Genomic DNA, 19,589 nt, shown 5'->3' with positions numbered 1-19,589 from the left:
AAAAATAAATAATAAAATAGCTATTTTCCCCAAAGCCTAGCACCCAGTGTAAGCTATTTTCTAACGACTTCTGTTGGTTAAGTAATTTTTCAAAAACGGTTGAAACAAAATCAAGTCTTTACCGTATGAAATTTTAGATATTGCCTGGATGCCGAAATTAACAGATACTTAACCATGGCGGAACCAGTCTTTGAAGTTCTAGTATCTTCTTTCTGGATGAAAGTGACTCTATTTGCAAGTATTCTATCCTTATCCGGCTCACTTCTCCTTGATGGCTGACGGGATAATGGTTAGGTCACTTGGTGGTCTGAAACATATATAGGGCACCACTTTTTCTCCTAAGTCTTAATCTGGCTCATATAAGGGAAAATCCATTTACAAGTGTGCTCTTTTCTATAGCTGTACTTGGTCACCTGATCCGAAGAACACTGGCAGTGGAAGGAGTAATGACAGGCAGATAGCATCAGTCAGCTGTTGATAGCTGCCAGCCTTTGAAGCTCCTCTCAGCTAAGATGTAAATCATACACAATGAAGGCACAGAACATTAAAGGCAGAAATTCTGTAAAAACCCGTTGAGCTGATTAGTACTAAATTACTGATGTTACATCTGCTGGGGTGGTACTATTTTTTTTTTAACTGCCTGACTGAAAAGCTTCATTTCACAAAGAATCCATGTTCAGTAGTCCCAGGAGATGTACTTTATGGATGTACAAAAGAAGGAGATGGTGACAAATATGCAATCGTTGTACGAGGGTTTAATGCCACCATTAAGAAAACTAACAACCCATATATGAAGGAATTAGGAAAATATGTTTCCAATAATGTGCAAATGTATATTTTTCCATCAGAGTGCTGAATGGAAAGTTAGGACTGGAGCCTTCAGATTTTCATACACGTATATAAACGTATGGATAAACAGATGAGGATTTATGTCACATCGTACTAATATTAGTGCAGATGTTAAGGGTAGTATCCAACCATGAGCTGTCCAGGAGAGAGACAACCAATCAGCTTTGAGTAGTTCACACCTGCTGAAGTCATTCAATACTAAAGATGACTGCATCTTAGCCCATTGCAAATAAGCATTTGATTTCCCTAAAATATTGTATAATGAGTCCATGCTTTCCAGGCAGTATCTTCATCACGGTTTATCTTTCCTTGTAGATTTGCTTATAAGCACAGATATAAGTACTTGGAGTCTTGACATCCCAGCAGTGATATTTCTCTGTAAATTATACACGTTGTTGAGAGAATAAAATGCTGGAAATCTAGTGTTATATATTATTTACAGATTCTGTGTATGAGAGATGAATCCATAATCAGTATACTGACAAATCATGTTGCTAGCTTGCAATTATTTTGAAGGTAACAGAAAATGTAAATTAGGCAATTTTTCATGGAATGGTTATTAGTAAACAAGAACTTGTTCTGATAACTTTATATATCATACAGCTCAGACTTAGTAATATTACGGGACCAAACAACCCTTACACCTCAGGAGTTCACTCGAGCTAAGACTGGCTGCACATTTATTTATATGTCCTTAAACATGAGCTATGATTCTCTGTGCTGTCATCGTGCCAGGATGCAGCCTGGAGGAGCAGCCTCTATCAGCAATCTCACAGGCTTCAGAGCAGAGGCAAAAGAACGATGGGATAGAAGACATGGTGGTCTCAGAGCTTTTCCTCATAACAGGTATCACTTCTACTCACTGATCAAAATAAGACCCAGACCAAGTTGATCAGTGTGGAGGAGATGAATCATCACTTCTGAGAAAATTAAAAACAGCACTGCTCGCAGCCAGCACGAGGTGTTCCCAACTGAACACAGACGACATCCAATAAGGCCAAGCTGAAAGCATGCTTGGAACAAGATGAGAACACACCAAACCCGCCGCCCTGACAGTGACTGAGCAAACCTTACATCTGATTAACGTGGATGCTACTGCTTTTTTTTTTTTTTTTAACCAGTGACTATCCTAGCCGACTCTGATACTCTTTCCCCCTAGCTGAAATGTTTAAGGTACACAATATCTGAATTCCCTCTGCTTCCAGAAAACAGCCAATTAAGAACCAGCCACAGCTTCCTGAATTCCTAGCAAGAATCATTTGGCACAAGCCTGAATTCTATAAATTCTACAAAATGTTCCTCCAAACAGTCCTTCTTGAGGTGTTGCCATGATGCCTCTGGGAAGCATTTGCCCTTGTTGAGCTAAATTAGCCTAACTTTTGGACTACAGGTATATCCCCAGTGAGTCTCTGGTCAGTGACTTCTAACGCCGGGTAGGGACAGGGCTCACTTTCAACAATGATGCCAGTGACATGCTTGTAAATGACATCTCCAGTTGTAGCCGCACAGCAACACAGGGACATATGCTCTCGACACTGTGCCATTTACACATCATCATGAATTACTAACTGAACACTGCTTTGAAAATATATCTACCCAGATTAATTTTAAATCGATCTTCCTGTTTACAAACACTTTTCTAAATCATTCCTTCATATTGCTTCCTTTTTAATAAAGTCCAATTATTTGAGTGAATTTATTTTCTCTACCTTGGTACCGAGTAAAGCATAAACAATGAAAAGGAATAAAGGCCCTGGATTCTCTGATGGTAGACATAAATTGTTAAAAAGTAACATATACAAATTAACTTACTAATAACTAATATTAAGAAATTACCTCATGAGAGCTTAAGACAACATCAATCAGTTGTTTTCTGTAATGGCTGGATGAAGAGTTATCACCTATCTATGAAACAGAAACAGACTCACAGGCATAGAGAACAGACCTGTGGTTGCCAAGGGGGAGATGGGGTGGGGGAGGGATGGATTGGAAGTTTGGGATTAGCAGACGCAAGTTATTATACATAGGATGGATAAACAATAAGGTCCTACTGTAGAGCACAGGGAACTGTATTCAATATCCTGTGATAAACCATAATGGAAAAGAATATGAAAAGGAATATATATATACACATATATATATAGGTAAATGGAGTCACTTTGCTGTACAGCAGAAATCAACACATTGTAAATTGACTATACTTCAATAAAATTTTTTAAAAATTAAAGATACGACAACAAAAAAAAGAGGTGTTGGACAAATTCTTCCATAAAGAAAGATATAAAGGCAGAAATTCTCATTGCTTGTGTACAGCAGGTTAACATCTGAAAGAATATATTTTTATCTCTGCTTTCAAACTAAAAAAAAGCCAAGTCTTTGTGTTTCTTTGCCTGGAGTCCTTTAACATTGCAGTACAATACTATTAGCAAGGCAAAGGGGTGGGGAGAGTAAAAAGAGAATCGATGCTTTGAAATGAGAGGTGAACATCCGTGGAAGGGCATGAGGCAAGATACAGCATTGCATATTGAAGAAACTGATACACGCTCAGTATCAGAATAGAGTGCTAGTGAAGAGGGATAAGAGAAGAGTAAGAAAGGTAAGCAGAAAACAGACCACAAGAGCTCCAATGAGCATCTTAAGGAGTGTAAACTTGGTCCCAAGAGCAAAAGGAGGCATCGGAGAATCTTCATCAGTGGAGGACACTGTGATATTATTGGTACAATAGAAACACAATACTGGGCGAAATCTGGAGTATAGCTTGGCAGATATCAAACTGAAGAGAGGAAAACAATGAATATATTATGGCAGAAATCCATGTGCAAAAAATGGGAATAACCTGAAACAGAAAATGGCAGTGGTTTTTGGAGGAAAGGAGTGGCTGGTATAATATTTAAGAGGTGGAATATGCATGATTTGGTGAACATTACTGGTGTAATGAAGGCCAAAGAAGAGTCTAAAACACATCCAAGTCCATGTATGATGGAGACATTTATCACATGAAGGAGGACAGGCAGGAAGTGGGAAGTTTGAGGGAAAAAACAAGTTTAACTGTGGGCATAGTACGGTTGAAAAGCCTGTGAAGCATCTACATACATGTGCCCAGAGATGAGTTACATATATGCATCTGATATTTAGAAAAGAGCTTGCACTGAAAATAGTGACTCTATACTCACCTTCGTTTACATGGTACTAGAAATATGGGAATGGATATGACTGCATAGGAAAAGTGTCTAAAATGAGGGGTTAAGTCTTGCTAAAGCAGAACCCCAATGGACATCTACGTTTATTATACAAAATTAGATAGAAAAGCCCACAAATGAAACTGAGGAAAAGCAAAAATGGGCAAATTTTTGGAAGTCAAGGGAGGAGAGTTTTAAAGATGATGTCATTTATATTGTCATTCATTTTTTTCCATGAGACTGAAAAAACTAAGGGTTGATGAGCTGGACCATGCTAACATCAGAGAATTCAGTTTCAATGTAATGAGGTTAAAAAAAAAAGCAGAATGGTGTAAATGAGCGTGTGACTATTTATCTGAGCTGATGTTGGTGAGAGAAACTCAGTTTGAATATCTACATCAAACCAAGAGATTTAACAATATTAAATAGAGTGCACTTGTGGCTGGACTTCAGAAATAACTGGAATCAGGGTCTTGGAGTTAAGGAGGATACTTTCTGCATTTAATCCCGGACTTTTGTGTGTATATAAGCATTATTCTTTCCAATGTGATTTCTCTAATTTTAGGAGAAAGGACAGCCAGGGGAGGTTGACCAAAACTCAGCATCAGCAGTGGACTGAATCTCTTACTAAACTAAAATTTGTTTGAAAAATAATAGGCGAGAACAGTGACCCAGTTTTGGTCTGAATGCATATGCCACACCCATGCAGTTTGACTTAGGTGTCTGCCCCTAAATTGACAAACCCTTTCCGGTGAGTATGAGGGTATTAGATTGCATTATCTTTCCAAAAGCTCCAACCCCTCCCCCTACATCCTGGGATGGTCTCGACCATGTGCCTGTGATGGTGGAGCGGTATCTTCCCTGGCTTGGCATCAGCCATAGAACTTGCCTTGGCTAACAGTTCTCAGTGGCCCTGACATGTGCTAGCTTTGTCCAGCTTGTTCTCTCACTCCAGCCATCAGGACTGGAGGAGTTTCTTCTGAGGAGTGGTTGTCCCTAATCCACAATACGGACGTTAGTAGAGCAAACCTGAGCCCACGTGCAGGAAGAGCCAAGCCCAGCCTGACTGCAGCCTAAAGCAGATCTTCCCATTTGCATTTCAGCCTAAAGCAGCAACACAGGGCCAACCTGTGGTCACGGTGAACAAATGGTTATTAATGAAAACTCCTGAATTTGGGGATCATTCTTTGTCACATCACCTTTATGACGCAACAGCCAAATGATACAGGTGGGGTATTATGTTTTTCATTTTCCTCCAGAAAAAAAAAAAAAACAACTCACGTTTTTAGTTAAGGAAAAATAATTCCCCAGGAATGAGAAAGAAAAGCTATGCAGGATAAAGAATGGGCAGTGGAAAACCAAAGGGCCAATGCCCACCAGTGTTCAAAAATGAGTGGGGCTGTCACATTGAGAAGTTAGAGTGAAAACAAGAAATCTGGGCAGGAGAGCAAGGAACAACTGAAGGCGGTAGCTGGAGGGCGTTGTGAAGCCGAGTTTTGTTTTAGATTCTATTTTGTGTTTTGTTCGTTTTTCCAACTGGAGAACTTATTACTGTATAAAAGCTGATAAAATGGAGTGAACACAGCAGGAACCTTTGAAAATATCAGCGATGGAGAGTGATTGGAGTATAAGGTCCCTGAGAAGGCTGAAGACCACGTGGCCCAGAATGAAATGGCGGGTCACAGAGGACAGGCAACAGATGTTTACTAAACAGAAAGGAAGAAGGAAAATCTGTGCTTGGAGAAAATAATTGAGAAGAGTCTATGATGGAAAGTTGAGGCAGGTAGGTTTACTTTGATCGTGACAAGTTATTTCTGTGATGCAGATACTAAGTGCTTTTGCTAGAAGTTTGGGAGTGCACACAGGGTTAGCGATATGAAGAGAGGGAAGAAGAGTTGATATAACTGCTATGTAGACTAAAGAAAAACAGAAATGATGAAGGCTCACATCACCACACCAGCTAGAACTTATAATAAAGCCATTTATAGGATACAGAGGAATTTTCTCCTTTAAGTGTAGTGCAACCATTGAGAAACAAAATGTGAACCCCTGTCATTTTTATTTGCTAGGACTGCTATAATCCCACTGTCAAGACACAAGTCAGAAAAACACATTTCTACTGTTTGACCCCAAACTGAGAGTCATAATATCTGCCCCTCCACCACAAACAAAAAACAAGGCAAAACAATGAAAATAAGCGAGTAATAACGACCTGATCTCTGCTGCTCTTCGAAGAAGCTACAGGAATGTTAATCCAGCCCCACCAGCAACTCTCTCTTTGAAAAATCTCACTTTACAAGAGTGGAGAACTACACAACCAAAAAGTGTAAAATAATCCATTTGACCGAACACAGCAGAAAACCAAATCCATCACTTCTGAGAACTATTGTAAACCGATTAAACCCCGTTTTGATGCTCAGATTAGTTAGAGATATTAAACCCAAATAGATACTACTTTGAAGAGACACATTTAAAATGAAATTTGACATGAAACTTTTAAACAAAGGTGGACAAAGTGATGTGGACAAAGGGCACAAAAACAGTGCACTTGTGGCAAATTAATTGTGGGCAAAGAGGGATTTAAAGGAAAAGTCTTTGACCAAGGCAAATAGGGTTGGTTCAAATTGACAAAATGTCCAATCCACAATGAGTAATCACTCATGAATGCTTCTGTAATAAATAGGATGGCAACAAAATATATAAGCCAGAACCCTGTTAGAATAACAATGATAAACTAAGAGAAACATAACTGTTCTGTGATTTTGACGGGTCTCTTCCTTGCTCCATTGGTCTTACAGATCCCAAGATAAATAAATAGATGACTTAATAAAATGTAAAAATAAAAGACACGTAGAAAATTTTACTTGCTCAGTGAAAAACTGTCTAAGTATTAAATCAGAGGAAACAATCGCAAAGTAAAATATTATGTTAGCATAAAAAACATTTCACACTGCAAAGAAAAAATATGCTAAAATATAAAAAGAAAATGTGACAAATATGGCTAATAAATAACTATTAACCTTTGTACAAACACTTACATTTCAAATGAATAAGCAAAATTCTAGCTCTCTAATTAAAATCTTTAAAATGCAACGTGTCTTCAATTCCATTAATAATATAATAGCAAGACAAAATGTTTATTGAAACTGATTATCAAATAGATGTACATTAAATTAAACACCATTTTTAAAATATGATACTCTGATACTATAATCTTCATTGCCAGTGAGCATCTGGTAAGAAAACTTATTTTTGCAAATGGTGCATATTGCTAGTCAAAATACGGCAGTAAATACTAGACCCACCTATGCTGTAATGTATAAGTGGTAAACCTAAGCTCAGAAGGGTATTGGAGAACTTTAAAACCCATTTTTTAAGTAAAATTAGGTATGTCTTCAGAAATGTCTATACTATAAGTGAATTAAAGGACTACAAATCTTACATGCAGAAAGAACAGACTTGTGACACATGTAGACCAAAACAGAGATTAATATTAGAAGGAAAACAACCACCTCCTAACAATACTTTCAGGGATTATTCTTCTATGTATTCTTTTTAATAGTTTCCAAAGATATTATAAAATATTATTTATTTTACATAAAAAGTGTATGTTGTAATAAACATAAATAAGACAATGTACAGAAGAGGGCATTTAAACCCAACCTGTTAAACTTGTTATCAAGTCTTTGGTCCCATGATGGAGATTCCATTATCTATTTCACTAAAAAGAATGTATGGCTGGAAAATTATTCTAACCAGTTGTTCATGTCCTGAACATGTGAAATTCATAGGTTTCTTTACTAGAGCTCTTCCTCTGCTCTGCTTTCTCTGAATACCCCATCTCTTGGATAAGAGTATGGAAACTGGCAGCGTCTCCAAGAACCTTGGGTTGAGATTTGTTTTCAGCGCTGCAACTGCTGCTCTTTACTTCAGGTGTTTGTATATCACTGTATCTATGAGACTACGTTGGAAGTCGTAGTCCTAGTAGTGATAATTATGCTTCATGAGTACCCAGTTTGGGTTGCAACAAGTAGTAGAGTTGATAAATGATACAATAAATAAAAATGACTCTAATTAATGTGAGCTCTTTTGTGGGGTCCATTAGAAGACAAATAATACAAAATATTCTTAGAGAAGTTCCCAAAGCTAAATGCCATCAATGCAGCAAGCAATATAAATCAGAAAATTCTGTTTGAAGTGTTGCAAATATGGTGACTTGAATATTGAATAACGTAGGTAAGAGAGCAACAGAGAGAATAACAAGCTAGTCTGGATAAGACAACATTCTGTAAAGTGTGCTGCTTATCCATTTTAATTTTCTCTACCCCCAAATCAAAACAAGTCAGGCAGGAATAATTTGCTGTAAAAATCTACCCATAAAATGATTTGAAATGTGTTTCTAAAAATAACATGGGTATCATTAAAGCACTGAATATACATTTTATGATCTAGCATTCTAAAGCATACTTATAATGAGTTTCTGATATTAAAAATTCAAGTAACATATTTACTAAGTAAGTATTTACCCATCAATCTCTAAAAATATTTTCTTCATGTTCAGTCCAGTTGACTAATTTTGTTCTTTCTGAATCTTGTTCAATTTGACTTACTTTTACTTTTCACATTTTGGTGGCACCTCATTCTTTTTAAAATTCTGGAATAGATTCCTTCACCTGTGTATACCCTAAGTATTTAGATTCTTGCTCAAAATTCATTTTAAGTGCAGTGTCTTGAAGAATTACATTACTACTAGCACTTAATTTTCAATCACTGTGTTTTGCAAACTGCATGACTAGTTATTAATTTGCGAACTGCGATTCTTTCATTTGAATTTCTTTGCAAACGAATCATATGCATTTGTTGTCATATTAAAATCTGATCACCTGAATCTTGCTGTCTGAAGTACTCTACCTCAGTTTTCTGTCCCAGTGACATATTTATTTATTCATTCTTTTTCATTCATTAAATCATCAACTATTTGGAAACATCCATTCTGTGCTCTGTCATCTGTGAGGTGTTCAAAATAGAAAATGATTTACAGAAAAGCAGTACTTTGTAGGAAAGCCAGAGAATTGTGCCAAACCTTTTATTAATGTGTGATATTATCTCTCTTAAAGCCTCCCTCCTTGAAATTTAGACTTTCATATCTTTACGTTTGTGTCGCTGTGCTCTTTGTTGGAGAAAGGACTCGTACTTCAAGTGACACCATATTTCAGACCACATTTCATGGACCATCAGGTCTTTTTCCCCTCAGGCATTGATACCTTATCACAACTGCCACCTTTCAGCATTTTCAATTATCACTCTACTGATTGACACTCTTGAACATTTGTCAACATGTTTACTTTCTTTTGGATGACATGCAGATATTCTGAAGCAAATATTCAGGCAACTCAATTACTGTGGACTGTTGGGAAGCATCATTATTGACAGCCAACAATAGGACAAGCTGGTCAGCAAATGAAAAGCCATGTGTCAGTACCTTCTATTTAGCAAATGTGTGGCGTGGACCAGGAGGTGAAATATCCACGATTGTTTTAGCAAAGAAGTTGACAAGTGAAAACAAAACAACAGTGTAAAATGTTCAACTGGCCAGGTGCACAGATCAGCACTGTGTGTGTGTGTGTGTGTGTGTGTGTGTGCAAAGTAGATCTTCGCAGTTGTATGGTATTAGCCCTCTCATCACAGGTGGTAATATTGATATTCAAAAGAGAGTCAAAATTTTTCAAAGCCCACGAGATGGTTAAGATCAGAATTTGAACTCACAGCGTCCTTTCCAGTGCCTCCAGTGCCTCTTAGGCACTAGTAAGAGTTGCAAATCAACATGTACGTTCAAGTTAGAAATAGCTCTGCTGTTGGTCTCATGTTACACATATACATGTACTCTTGCCCATAATACCAACATAATATGTTGTATCTTCACACATTTATTTTCCAAGTTTTAAGGGTGAACTTGGTACCTGATGGCATTTACAAATAAAATGCCTGTATAAAAGTTTATAAGGCCTGAATAGGCAAATTATAAACTACAGTGCTAGACATAAATATTGAAACAATTTTGTTAGTTAATTGCCAAATAAAGTCTTATTGAATTTGAGATGAAGTGGCTAATAAACAGAGAGATAGATGATATACAGATGGATGGATGGATGGATGGATACTTAGGTATAGGTAGATACATAGGTCATTATTTCTTACTTTTGTAAATGCTACATTATTTTCTAGAAAAAATATCATGAATGGAATATTTAAAATTAAAAGGAATATTAATGGACTTTTCTGCATTTTCACTAGTAATATTAAATATTTTCATTAATCTCTAATGATACCCACTTAAGGTGGCATTTATACACCATACTCATCTTTCAATCTGATTTAAACCATCTTATTAGAGTCAATATTCTATGCTTTGTAACAGGAGACAAGTCAGCTATTTCTCACATTTGAGACTCAAATATACTTGAATACTAATTACCATAAGTTTAGACATCTAGATCTTATGATAAATAAAAAATTCCCAGCACAGAAAGGGAAAAGTCTCCTTAGGATACATTAAAGTGTTTGAGCCACTGAATTTCTAGTTTGCTCAAATACAACACTACATAGAAGGCAAAAATTCAATTACCTTACTAGAATCACAGAAGTGGAACTAGTTTTTGTTGTGATGAGAAGTTGCTTTTAAATTGAATTAGTTTTGAATTAACCCAATTACACATCACTATTCAACTGTGATATTAAATTTAGGAAATTTAATGATGTGAAAATACTTTTACAGAAATATCTTGGTGACAACAGAACATTTGAAATGTTCATATTTAGAAAATATTAACTACACATATTGAACTATTTAAGGAATGTTTCTCATAAAGTATCATTTAAGAGAAGAAAATATTTAATTGCATAATATATGATTAGTAAAACAAAACAGTTTCAGAATATCATGGCAAAAAAAGAGGATTAAAGAGCACTTAAAATTCTTTGGCAAAATTTTTTCATGATCTGGAAAAGGAAGATATGTTTTCAGAATGGAAATTAAATGACTTCAGTTTTACCAGTTTTCAATATATTCTGGAAGGAAATGAAAATTCCTTGGAACATATTACTAAAACACATTTCACCCTAAATTTTATCAATAAGCGAAACTTGAATTGACATGATTTATTTTTCCAAATGTCTTTTTAAATGTAATAACAAAAGACACAAAATTGTGTCTAAAATATCACTGACCTAGTTTCAAATCTATACTTTGTGCAAAAAAAATGTAGTTAAATATTATTTTTAAATGAGAAAATAACATGGAGAAAGAGAAAGTCATATATCTTAGGCTACTACAAAATAATAATATTCTCTTGCAAAATTCTATAAACTCTGTACATATTTTCATTTTGAATGAACTGAGTACCCTGCATCTTAATCCAATGAAACTAGTAAAGCAAATTATACCATCGTGACGTAAATCCTTTTTGGACTACAAATATATACATTTGTAAAGAAAATGTACAAACCAATCGGCTTGTTGATAGGTATAAAGGGAAAACATTTAAAAATGCTTTGCATACTTACAATAAAATATCTTTATGATGAAATCTTAACAAGCCATAAGGGCTCACTCCAAAAGGGTTTTATCAGGACATAACATTTTATCGTAAGGTTGAAATTAATAATTTGAGAAAACTAGAAATATTTCTTATGATGTACATTGAATTGCGTCTTACACTCTGGCTAATTAACAAATATCAATTTAAAAAAACTATAATATTTTGGAATGTATTCATTGAAAGGGCAGTGACCTAGAAATAATAAGATTTCACTCACTATCACTCTATTGGCTATCCCCTTCACTTCTCTATACAAGTAATACTAAAACAAAATTACCAAATATGCTTCATTCTGATAGATGTGAATGGAACTGTACACCAAATCATTCTTTTCCTAGGTTATAACTATAGTAGTCGCTAAATACTATTCCTCTGTCATTAGACTAAGATACCTTTACAAAAAAGTTTTCTCTCCTCATTAAAGTAGATAAACTTCTTCCTTGAAATAGTTCATTAAGTCTCTGCTATGAAAAACAAATTTTGTTAAATGATATGATCTAACATGAGTCTGATGACAGCATAGCTTTGTTAGGGGATTTTACATACTTTTTTGCTAAATCACACATAAATCAGCTTAAATAATGAACTCTAGAGTCAGTCCAAACAAAAACAAAAAGATTAAGAATAAAATATCTTTGCACTACACTTTGTCAAGATCCTATATTAAAACCAGTGCTTCCCTGCTGGCACAGTGGTTAAGAAACCACCTGCCAATGCAGGGGACACGGGTTCGAGCCCTGGTCCGGGAAGATCCCACATGCCACGGGGCAACTAAGCCCGAGCACCAAAAGTACTGAGCCTGTACGCTACAGCCCACAAGCCACAACTACTGAGCCCACGTGCTACAACTACTGAAGCCCGCGCACCTAGAGCCCATGCTCCGCAACAAGAGAAGCCACTGCAATGAGAAGCCCGAGCACCACAACAAAGAGTAGCCCCCATTCTCTGCAACTAGAGAAAGCCCATGCGCAGCAACGAAGACCCAACACAGCCAAAAATAAATAAATAAAATAAATAAATAAATTTAAAAAGAAAAACAATTACAAAAATGGAAGGAAGTGCAGTCATTAACAAAGTAAGCAGTCATTAACAAAAGCTTTAGATACTGTTACTTAGTGATTTCATATTCCTTAATCTTTCAGATTTGTCTCTCTGTCCTCCATGACAAAACTGTATTTCCTTATTTTATATAAATACTACTGTAAAATGTGTTTTAATCTTTATAGTAATAAACATGCTTTGTAATTTAAAATTTTCACCCCCAAATCACTTTAGAGAGAACTCCATATGAGAATTACCACAAAGTTTTCGAATTGCACTATGGACAGGCAATAACAAGTATAACTGATTGAACGCTAACTATATGCTATTTACTGGATGTTTTGCATGTTTTACCTTATTTACCATCTTCAAAAACCCTTTGAGATAGTTTTAATTTCCCCCATTTTACAGGTGGGAAATCCAAGTTTCAGAGGAAATTTGCCCAAGTTCACTCAGCTACCATCCAAGTCTGTTTGACTCATATAACATACTCTAAGTCATTACCCAATTCTTTCTAAAACACTGACTCCATCAAGTCTTTCTTAGATTTTGTAACCGAGGATGTTTGCCCTTAAGCCAGTGAGAAACATTAGTAATCAATAGTCTCACCTATTTTCAGAAGCCTCTCTTCAGGGAGTTATTCTCCTTGAAAAGCATGTAGCATTAATTCAATTTTCAATTTTTTTGATATTGCCTACCAACACAAAAGTAGAATTCTTTTTTTTAAATTGTATCTTTAGTTAGTTTCATAGGGTATCTTCCTCCTCTCTCTTTTCTCTCTCTTTTTTTTTTTGTCTGTGTTTGAGGAAAAGACCTACTTTAAAATATGTAATAGATCTGAGTTAAAAAAAAAAAAAAAAGTCAAAGTATCTTGTAGTACAATTCTCAACCATCCAATATGATATTGTTCAAAAAACTAAATGGAAAGAAAAACCTCCAGAATTAGTCTTATGTCAAACTTCAGCACATTAATGTCATGGTAAGATTATAGTAAAATGAAAGTATAATATTATCTCTTTACTCCCAGGGCTCCCAAACTCTTATCACTAGTTTGAAAATTATTTATTTAGAGTTTTCTGAAATCTCCTTTTAGAAGTATTTGGTTTGTTTTGTTCATCTTGAAGATGGAAGATAATAGGGTGTTATATCCTCTATATAGTGAAAAAAATACTGTTAAGTAATTACAGAATTGCTCCTTATATTGGCTTAATTATACTCTTTAGATACATGTATTTTGACTGAAATAAATATATTAATATATGGGTGAGCATCAACCTTGAAGAAAAAGTATGGAAAAGCATGGCCTTTGTTTAACTTTTATGCAGAGATTATTAAATTTTAATTAGATCTTTACATTGTCTCTCTTAAGTCAGTAAAAGTTGGCTCCGATATATACTCCTTCTCCAGCCCAACCACCATCTAACTGTAGTCCCAGAGGAAACTCTAAGTGAAAATTACCTAGCAGAGCCTAGTAAACCCAAAGACACATAAGAGGAAATAATACATACTTTTTCTTTTCAAGCTACAGATACATAAAAGAAAATAATATATTTTTTTGTTTTAAGCCACTAAATTTTAGAAAGTTTTTTTATGTAGCAATAAAAAACTGGAACAGACTTAAGGAAACTACTAATCAATTATGATACATAGAATACATTAGAAACCCTGTTATAGGACAATTTGGAAAACGAAATTGGGTATTTGCACACATCAAATAATTACTGGTAAATTTCAAGGTGTGAAAATGGTAACCTGGGGTGTAACCTATGGAGATTCGTTAAACTTCCTTCAGCTTAGTTCTTTCATGTATTAAACATGAGAAACGATGTAGGGAATTAAATTGAAAACAATGTGCATAATGTATAATGTAACTAGCACAGTAACTGGGTCATATTACTTTCTTGGTAAATTTTAGTCCCCTCGTACTCATTATTTTAATGAAATATTTACCTAAAATAATATCAAAAATTTGAAAAATGAGTGAAACAGATCAGGAAGGGCCATATCAGAACATAGGACACTTTTGACAAAGGCATAGGAAGAAGCAGCCTAGTCTTTGTTGAGCATCTATCAAGAGTCTGTCCCTAAAAATCAACAATGAAATGTTCATATTTAATCATATTTAACGCTAACCACCAACCACAATAAAAAAGCAGGACTGGGACAATAGCAGTAATTAGAATACGTTGTTTATGAATAAGTTGCAATTGAAAATTATATGACTAAAGATAATCAAGTGACAACTCTATTGCAGAGAAGAAAAGAAACATACTACAGACTCTGAGCAATAAGTACGTACATTGAATGGTACCTTTGTTTTCTGTTCTCTGGGTTGAAGGAAATTCCTGAAGGGTTGTGTTTGTAAAGGAACACTAACTTCTTTTTTATTGTCAGACTGCTTTTGCAAGAGTCTGTGAGAGCACCAGTGTAAATGTACTGTTATTAACAAGCAGTTTATATTCTATTTAAATATATTGCATTTAAATATATTTAAATGCAAAGAACAGACATTTCTAATGTACTCCTGTTAATAATTAAATGCATTCATTGCTGTCCAATTACCAAGAAATATTTGAGGTGACTTACGAAGCAGAACATATATAATAAGATGAACATTTTGAAATGAAAAATTAGGTCCAAGGGGAAAGAAATGGAAAGCAATATAAATATATAAATAAAATATATATAAATATATATAAATACTGGCATCTATAGTAACATCTGATGAAAATTAAATGTGTGATGTTCACTGGCTGATATGGATTAGCTGGTGGTAGGTGGGTCCTCCTTCCTCACCAACTAGAAAAACAGCATTAAAATGAAAAAAAAATAAAAAGCCTATAAGAAGGCAACGAGAGTGTCTGAAGCAAAGAGAACTAGACTAAGACTGTTAAGAGGAAAGAACCTTCTAGAAGGAAGTGAACCTCCTGCCAACAATTCTACTATGGAGACATTTTCTAATTCTGAGTGATTACAGTAGGTTGATGATTCTGCTTACATACCCATGGAGGACAACTGCTGAGAGAAATAGAGAATTGGCAAATGTTTTTGCAGAGATTTGAGGGGCCACAAACATACAGCCAGTTTTTCCCTAAGTACATTTGCTGAATACGAAGATTCTATGGGGCTGAGACTAAACACCTAAGTTGAAAGCCCAGGCAAAGCAAAACAAAGCATTTTGTTAGTTTTCTGAGATAAGGTAAGATTGCTTTATGGAGAAAGGCCCCAGAGGACCCACTGTGACCTTATTTTAAAACCCTGAAGGACCAAGGAGATCATGGATAGAGTTGGCCTTTCCAGGACTGCAACACAGCTGAGATATAGCCAGTCCCTGATTAGATTAAAATGATCAGAACCTACTTTATCTGCTGAGAGCTGGGGCATACTTTTTCCGTAAAGGTCCAGATAGTAAATCGTTTTTGCTTTGCAGGCCATGCAGTCTCCTCCTGCAATTTCTCAGGTATGCCAATGTATTGTGCATGCAATCATAAACAATATGTAGATAAACGAGTGTGCCTATGTTCCAATAAAACATTATTTACAAAAACAGGAAACTAGCCAGATTTGGCCCATGAACTATATAGTTTGCCAACCCCAGGTCTAGTGGATGCTAACATTAGCTGAAGGCTTCACAGTTTTTATATGCAATGTCAATATATGGCATTCAATCAAAAACTGCTAGTTGTACCAAGAGATAGGACTGAAAACCAAGAAAGAGAAAGGAAAATGAAGCAGACTGATAGGTGAGGCAGAAACTGAAGTTAGCTGACTAGGGTTTGAAAATGAATACTATGTTTTTGTTTTGTTTTTTTTAAGGATGGGTGGACAAGTTAGACAAAAACATAAAGACTTTCACGAATTAATTAGAATCAGTAAAGGGAAATATATGGACTCTCTAAAGGTAAAAAATAGAACTCCTGAAATTAAGAACTATTTAGGTCATATTAACAGAAGATTAGACACAGAACACAAGGAGAAATGGAAGTTAATAGAATGTATGCAAATGGAAGGAAAAAGTTTTTAAAAAAAGAAAAAAACCAGACATAATTCCTTCAAATGGGCAAGCGTAAGATCGACAAGTAACTTCTCCATAGAAATCACAAAAATCACAGGACAATGGGTAGAGTTCTTTACAATATTAAAATAAATAACCAAGAATCCTGAACCCAAGAAAAATATCCTTGAAAAAAAGGCAAAAAAATATTTTGAAGCAACTTGTAAAAATCTTATTGATCTTGGTGTTAGTAACATGTAAATTCATCTAATTGTACATACATTTCCTTGTGCTTTTCTTTATTTATATATACATTAATAAAAGATACATTAACATTAAAATATAGTAAAAATAAATACACACAAAGAATATTCTGTAAGGGTTAAGTTAATATAGTTTAAAAGGTTAGTCAGATGGATTCACAGGCAGAACTCAGGCCATATAGAGGAGTGAATATATACTCTATCACATGGATTGTATTATCTCTATAACATTTCTCTCAACTAGATTCCTGGTGAGATACCAATTCAGGATTTTCTCCCTAAAGAGGCTCTGGAATGCTGGTAACTTATTTTGTTGGATGAAGGGATCTACTTGCTCTAGGATTCAGACAAGGATGTAGTAGGGAAACATTTCTTATGGAAATCTAGACATATCAGTGATTTTGTGTCTGGAATCCTTCAGAACTCATCTCAATTGCTAGCCAAATCCACTCAATAGAAATTAGAAATATCAAAACTGCGGCTTCAATTGCATTGTTATTGAAATAATGGATCATATTTAAAAATTTATGTTGGATTGATTTTATGCTTTATTAATACAAATCAATATAAAAAATAAGAGAAAATGGTACTGATACAATTAAATACAGTTTAATAAGAGCACAAGACAAAATATACATTGTATATCCTTTCTTGAGCAGCTTACGCATTTTGTAACTACGTTATCCATGCCTACTACATAAATGAAAAACCAAAACATGCTAAGCGCTCAGGATATAAATGAAATGTAGCTTCTGCCTTGCAGGGTTATGAATTGGTTTTGATGGATAGCTAGATATGATAAATAGAAGAGAATAGATATACTTGGTGGCGGGTGTGTGGCGCCAACCTGATAAATACTGAAAACCAAAGGCTATTTTTAAAGAAAAGTAATAATGTGGCCAGGTTGCCTCTCTCTCCCTATCCACACAGTTGTTAAGGACTGCAGCCATATCTTAGCCAAATAAGTTCTACCAAATTCTTGTAATTGATATCTCTCCTCTGTGCTATATTTTAGGTTGCCTGGAGGTGAAGGGGGTCTCTAAAATTTCCACATTGTTATTGTTCTCGGATCCTCTAATCATATCATAATCCATATTTGTACTACAATTTCCAATGTTCTAATCATTTCTCAGAGTAAATACTTGGTCTTAAATTAGAATATTCAGCAAAATATGTGGCTTTTTTTATATTCTCTGTTTCTATGTGAGCCTTTTTATTATAATCAATTCACATTCCCCTAAGATGCTAGCAAGTGAAATTCATTGGTGCTTTTTGGTTTATTAAACCAAAGGTTGTATGAATTTTGATGACCCTCTCATGTTTAGCTCCTATTTACCTCTACTGTTGACAATAATTTGTGCTTCACTGAGTCAATCATCCCAGTGTGATGATATCTGATTCTGATACTGGCTCTCAAAAGCATCCTCAAAGACTATTAAAATGTTTTTTTTAATTGGGGTATAGTTGCTTTACAATGTCGTTTTAGTTTCTGCGGTACAACGAAGTGAATCAGCTATATGTATACATAGATCCCCTCCCTCTTAGACCTCCCTCCGCCCCCCCATCCCACCCATCTAGTCACCACAGAGCACCGAGCTGAGCTCCCTGTGCTATACAGCAGGTTCCCACAGCTATCTGTTTTACACATGGTAGCGTATATATGTCAAGCCCAATCTCCCAGTTCATCCCACCCCTCCTTCCCCACCCCCGTGTCAAAAAAACCAAAAAAGACTCTTAAAATGTTGCTTCATTTCAGCCAATGGCAAACTCTGATGCCATTCATTTTTGAAAATGAAGATATAATTTTGTAAATTATTTTCAAAAAATATTATAATATGTATGTATATTTGGGTATTATCTGATCCAACATTTCCATTGGAATTTTGCCCAAGTTTTTGTCTGTCATTAACTGTTATACAAAGGGTTTTCTTTGAAGCCATTCTATTTCCTGAGATAGCAACAGGAAAATAGGAAACAGAGTTAACATATATTGTGAAAATTGAGCTGTTATTATTTTATTATTCTAGTTGTTTTATAATTTAGATATATGTATAAATATATATGATACCATATTAATAATTATAATTTCTAGTTTTCCAGAACATCATGATAAGAAAATTTACACAGCTTAAGAAATTTCAATTAATTAAGATTTTATGAATTTTTGATAGGATATTTTTGGCTTTTATTAAGTAAAAATTTCTCTATGGCTAGTGAAAACAATGAACAATTTTCAACATTCTTTAGGAAACTTTATTATTTAAATCACTTTCATTTGGCATATTAACTGTAGGATATGTGTCCAATATTTTACTTTAATCAATTAAACATCAAAGAAAAAAATTGAATATTAAAATATCCCATGAAATATTTTCTTAGCTGGTAAAAAGACTGACTCTGTTACGAAGTTGGAAAATACTGTACAAAAGAAAATCTTTTTGAATGGTTGAATAAATACCAAAGTGCTGGCAATAGCCATGGAATCGTTAAGAGACCAAAAATGACCCAAGTGTGTTTTGCTTAGATGTAAAATAACAAAAAGGAATAGGGTTATCTTACTTTGATATTATTACTCCCAAGCTTTTGTTTTTTCTAGCAATCCCTAAGAACCAAGAGAACCATGAACCAAGAAATTTCAGTGGGTGTTAAAAGAAAAAGATTAGCA

The sequence above is a fragment of the Phocoena sinus genome, chromosome 18 (genome assembly GCF_008692025.1).
Source record: "Phocoena sinus isolate mPhoSin1 chromosome 18, mPhoSin1.pri, whole genome shotgun sequence".
In the NCBI taxonomy this organism is placed as follows: Eukaryota; Metazoa; Chordata; class Mammalia; order Artiodactyla; family Phocoenidae; genus Phocoena; species Phocoena sinus.
The sequence above is the reverse complement of the archived record's forward strand: the minus strand, read 5'-3'. Positions refer to the sequence as shown.